Below are 6,000 nucleotides of genomic sequence, written 5' to 3' on the forward strand. Positions count from 1 at the left end.
TCATTCTTAGCCACATCAAAGCATCCACGTTGGATATCACCCACCGTTATGCAAGGTAAGTTGTGCAAGATATCATATTATATATATATATATATATATATATATATATATATATATATATATTGTAGGACTGTTGGGCCGGCTAGAAGGGGGTTGAATAGCCCTGAAAAAAATAAACAAAGACCCTTCCCGACTTTTCAAACTAACACTTGTGAAATAATCAAAGCAGTAAATTAAAAGTAGAAAAGAAAGAGGCACAGTTGTTTACTTGGTTACAACCGGGGAAGTTGTTAATCCAAGGAAAGGATGAAGCACACCATCAATCTCCTTCTGGCGGAGAAGCCTCTTACAACGTTGAAGCACAAAAGGAAAGAAGCTAATCTAAACAGCGGAAAGCGTACGAGTATTTTTACAATTTCTGAACCGATTCTAAGCTTCTGGACCAAGGTTATATTTATAGTCTTGGTCGGGGCGCTTGGAAGGGGTTCCGGGCGCCTTGGGGGGGATAAAACTTTATCCCCGACATTCATATCGTGTTTGACGCGATCTGGTCAACAAATCATGCCCCGGACTGCTCCGGGCGCCCCGGACTGCTCCGGGCGCCCCGGACTGCTCCGGGCGCCCCAGAGCAAAAAGTCAATAGCCTTTGACTCTTTCATCCGAGACCTCTGCTCCGGTTCAGTTCGACTCGGCCCGGATCTTCTATTCCGGATCCATTCGCTTGGGTGATCTCTGCCATCTGGAAAAGGGCACCCGAACCCAACTTCCGGTCTTCTCGAGCGGGCTTCCTTCCGGCTTCTCATCCCTCGGAATTGCCATGTGTTTCTTTCTCGTCCATCGGCGTACTCATCCGCAGTCTTCGTCCCTCGGACGCACCGCATGTCGTCCTTCTCGCTATCTGCGTCTCTTGCTCCTCGAGCAGTCTTCCGCTCCGGCTTTCGTCCCTCGGAACCACCGCGCGTTTCCTTCTCGTCCGTCGGTGTAGTCTTCCGCAGCACCTCGTCCCTCGGACGCACCGTGTACCGTCCTTCTCACTGGCTGCATCTTCCGCTCGACTACCTGTGCTCCTAAACTCCTGCACACTTAGACACAAGGTTAGAAACACACAGGACCTAACTTAACTTGTTGATCACACCAAAACAACATTGGGGTTCCAACAATCTCCCCCTTTTTGGTGTGAGCAACCCAAGTTAAGCTAGGGAAAAATAGACATAAAATAAGGGTTAAAAATAAACTTAACTAAATTTGCAATTTAAGTTAAAAATAAAACAAGTTAATAATTTAGTCTACCTCCCTCTAGACTTATACTAATCCTTCTCCCCCTTTGATCACAAACAAAATGGGGTTTCCAGAAAAAAAAAATCTAAGGGTTAAAGACTTAGAAAATTTTGAGATCCTTAAAAAATTTGCAATAATTTTCACATAAAGAGTCTCTGAAAAAATTTAAATAAAATTTTCTAAGTGACAAAAAAAATTCTAACTTAGACATTACATTACAAAAATTTCTAAGAAATTTGAAGTAGAAATTTTCAACTTCATAACAACCTTAAAAAAATCTTCTAAGAATTTTTCTAAGTATTAAAGAAAATTTTATAAGAGAAGAAATAAAAAAAAATTCTTAAGTAAAAAAGATTTTTGAAATTTTTTCTAAATACTTAAATTTCTAAGTCAATTTTATGTAAAAGTAAAAAAAATTTGAAAAAATGTTTGAAAAACTTTGACAGCATTAATCAATTCTAATTTTAATGCTTTGACAGAAAATTAATTAAATATTTATTTCAATATTTTGGCTTCCAGGTCGTGGCGAGGCACTAGGCCTTCTTGGTTATTGGAGCAACAATCACTTCCTTAGACAAAGCCTCATAGAGAAATTCATTGTTTAATTTTCTCACTGAAAGCGCTAATTTTAATTTTAAAATTTAGTTTAAGCATGATTTAGGAACCCAATAGGTTCCAATCTACTGGATTAACTAAAAAAATTTTAGGGACATCATTTTTTGAAATGTTCCTAATTTGTCCAGGGTGATATTTAAAGTACCAATTTAAATTATTAGATTTTCTAAAATTGATTTTAGATGGACATGTATGGTTTTTCAAGTTTTCTATTTGAATTTTCAAATTTTGATTTTATAATTGTAATTTTTCCAATTTTGATTTATCTAATTCTTCTAAAGGGCAGGATTTAGCTAAAACTATTTTTAAATTTTTTATTTATTTTTCTAACTTACAGCAGTCTTTAGTTAATAACTTAACAAACTTAAAAAGTTTATCGGGAGGAAGAGAACGTACCTGACTTACCTTGTCGAGTTCGTTGTCCGTGTCTCCCCCTAAACTGCTGCTTTCTTCTGACGAAGCTCCTCTTTCATCGATGCTCTCGATGCTCATCTCGGAAGAGCTTGAATCGCAGCCATCGTCTTGATGACTCGCCATCAGTGCGAGTCCGGAGAATGTTTCGACTTCCGATTCGGACGACGTATCATCCCATGTCGCCTTTAGGGCCTTTCACTTTTGGATAGGCTTCTTACCCTTCTCCTTCTCCTTTATCTTCAACTTGGGGCAGTTGTCCTTGACGTGCCCTTCTTCGTCGCATTAGTAGCAGCGGATCGTTCTTTTCTTTCTACCCTGTGGATGGTTAGTTTTTCTAGAATTGTATAACTTCTTAAATCGTCTTACCATCATTATCATTTCCTCGTCGTCGAGAGAAGATTCCGACTTAAGTTCGTCTCTCGATGCTTTAAGGACGACGTTGTTCTTGGGCTCCTTCGAACCTGCGTATCTTGATTCATGCACTTCAAATGTCGATAAAAATTCTTCTAAAGAAATTTTTTCTAGGTTTTTTGAAATATAAAAGGCATCTACTAGTGATGCCCATTTTGGATTTCTCGGAAAGGAATTTAAGGCGTACCTTAGCGAATCTCGGTTACTTACCTCTTCTCCGAGATTCGAAAGTCCGGTGATGAGCTCCTGTATCCTCGAGTGTAGATGTGCAATTGTTTCACCTTCTTCAAGACGGAGGTTGGTGAGCTGGTTGCGAAGTAAGTCCCATCTCGCAAACTTGGCTTCGAATGTTCCTTCATGTAGTTCAAGGAACTTCTCCTAAAGCTCCTTTGCCGAGTTGTAGGTGCCGACACAGTTGACTTCTTGTGGCGGAAGTACGCTTAGCAGATGGAATTCTGCTTTCTTATTTGCCACGTAGTCAGCCTGCTCTTTCTTCGTCCATTGATATTTTACTTTGCCTTCGGGAGCTTCAAAACCGAGTTCCATTGTTAATAATAAATTGAAATCAGTACCGAAAAATACCTCCATATGCTTCTTCCAGCTTGCGAAGTCCCCCTCGAATTTTGGCGGGTAGATGTTGGATCCGACCATCTCGTTGCTTCGTTCGGCGGTTAGTCCTCCTGAAGCATCTCGGCTCTAATACCACTTGTAGGACCGTTGGGCCAGCTAGAAGGGGGGTTGAATAGTCCTGAAAAAAATAAACAAAGACCCTTCCCAACTTTTCAAACTAACACTTGTGAAATAATCAAAGCAGTAAATTAAAAGCAGAAAAGAAAGAGGCACAGTTGTTTACTTGGTTACAACCGGGAAGGTTGTTAATCGAAGGAAAGGATGAAGCGCATTATCAATCTCCTTCAGGCGGAGAAGCCTCTTACAGCGTTGAAGCACAAAAGGAAAGAAGCTAATCTAAACAGTGGAAAGCGCACAAGTGTTTTTACAATTTCTGAACTGATTCTAAGCTTCTAGACCAAGGCTATATTTATAACCTTGGTCGAGGCGCCTGGAAGGGGTTCCGGGCGCTCTGGGGGGATAAAACTTTATCCCCAACGTTCAGATCGCGTTTGACGCGATCTGGTCAACAAATCAGGTCTGGGCGCCTGGAAGGGTTCCGGGCGCCCCGGAGCAAAAAGTCAACACCAGTTGACTTTTTCGTCCGGGACCTCTGCTCCGGTTCGGTTCGGCTCAGTTCGGGTCTTCTATTCCGGATCTGTTCGCTTGGGTGATCTCTGTCATCCGGAAAAGGACTTACCCGAACCCAACTTCCGGTCTTCTCGAGCGGGCTTCCTTCCGACTTCTCGTCCCTCGGAATTGCCGCGTATTTCCTCTTCGTCCGCCGGCGTACTCATCCGCAGTCTTCGTCCCTCGGACGCACCGCGTGCCATCCTTCTCGCTAGCTGCGTCTATTGCTCCTCGAGCAGTCTTCCACTCTGGCTTTCATCTCTCGGAACTACCGCGCGTTTCCTTCTCGTCCGCCGGTGTAGTCTTCGGCAGTGCCTCGTCCTTCGGACGCACCGCGTGTCGTCCTTCTCGCTGGTTGCGTCTTCCGCTCGACTACCTGTCCTCCTAAGCTCCTGCACACTTAGACACAATGTTAGAAACACACAGGACCTAACTTAACTTGTTGATCACACCAAAATAACTTTGGGGTTCCAACACACACACATATATATTGTAAAGATGATCTATTAAATAAGGATGAAAATAAGTAGTAAATAGGGATGGAAATAAGTGTGAACAGAAGCGGAGCGCGCGCGCGCGCACACACATATATATATTGTAAAGATGATCTATTAAATAAGGATGAAAATAAGTAGTAAATAGGGATGGAAATAAGTGTGAACAGAAGCGGAGCCAAAGGGAACGCTTAAGTTTTTAGTATAAAAGGTATATGAGGTATAGAAATAAGTAGTATAAAGAGAGACAAATGAGAGGCAACGACATAGCCATCTCTTATCAACATAAACATATACCTTTCACCCCCTCATATGGAATTCCTAAATCCATCCCTTAGTGTGGGCACAATAAGATATGGACCTTATAGTAATTTTTAAAAATAGATTTGTAAAATACAAGAGTAAATTGGTTTACAATATCATTTTAAAGTAGCCATTTGTGTGTGTGTGTGTTTTATGTAACAGAATATTTTCATATATGTTTGTCTTTCTCAATTGTTAAGCCCAATCCACCATTTAATGTCTTCTCTTTATTACTTTTCTCATAATCTAGCTCATTGCCTTTTTCTCTTTAATATTGTCTATCTCACTCGATGTCCTCTCTACTCTCTTCCATCTCACTCATACTAGCTCATATTTGAAAGGAAATCTTGATTCTTTCGATCTATTATTATAATTTTCAAAAAAATAAATTATAATTCTTGTTGGAACAGTATTAACTTGCTCTTCTAAAAAAATACTCTATCAAGATGGATCTAGTAAGAAATAATTCTTTATTTATCTCCAAGATTCCTTTCACGTATAATCATTTGTTCCTTCTTGACCTCGCCACGCACTATCATAAAAGTGGGCTTAGACTTACTCAGATGGAGGAGAAGTTAAGTGCCCACCAAGAATATAATTAACATGATCTTAATCATGGATTTCCAAATTCAAAGAGGAGGAAGGGAAAATGCCCTTCTCCATTTTGATTATGGAATATCAGGTGTTTGACTGATTCTGACCTGTGACTTTGACTTTTGACATAGCACGATGACGTAGGCAAATACGTCAGTAAAATCTAAGGAATTCCTTATGGGATTCTAGCTACCAAAACCAGCTTAATAATGCCCGTTAACGCAGTCCGGATCTTCTGGAATCTGGACTGTAATTCTGGTCTACTTCGTTAACGTTTCACATCAAATTGCAAGCAAAAGTCAAGAATTAATCACGTGCTATAAATATTGGAGGAGATTATCCATTTGAATGCACAATAAATGAAGCTCCTTTCGAAGTTCAATTTTTCAAACAATAAAAAAATTCTAATTAATTGCCCAAGTATTTTGATCAAATGAATTATTTTCTGCCAATATTTTATTATTATTATTATTCATTTTGCTCATTATGAGAATATAAAACCGTTCTGAAGAAATAATATGAATTTACGGGTTACTTAAAAATAATAGAATTGAAATATTAATTATGACTTTTTGAAACAATATATTCTCCACAAAACAAACGATTTTTTCTCATTATAAATATTCATCAGAATGTATAATTTTTATATTAT

Source organism: Zingiber officinale, chromosome 6B (assembly GCF_018446385.1).
Source record: "Zingiber officinale cultivar Zhangliang chromosome 6B, Zo_v1.1, whole genome shotgun sequence".
NCBI classification, from domain to species: Eukaryota; Viridiplantae; Streptophyta; class Magnoliopsida; order Zingiberales; family Zingiberaceae; genus Zingiber; species Zingiber officinale.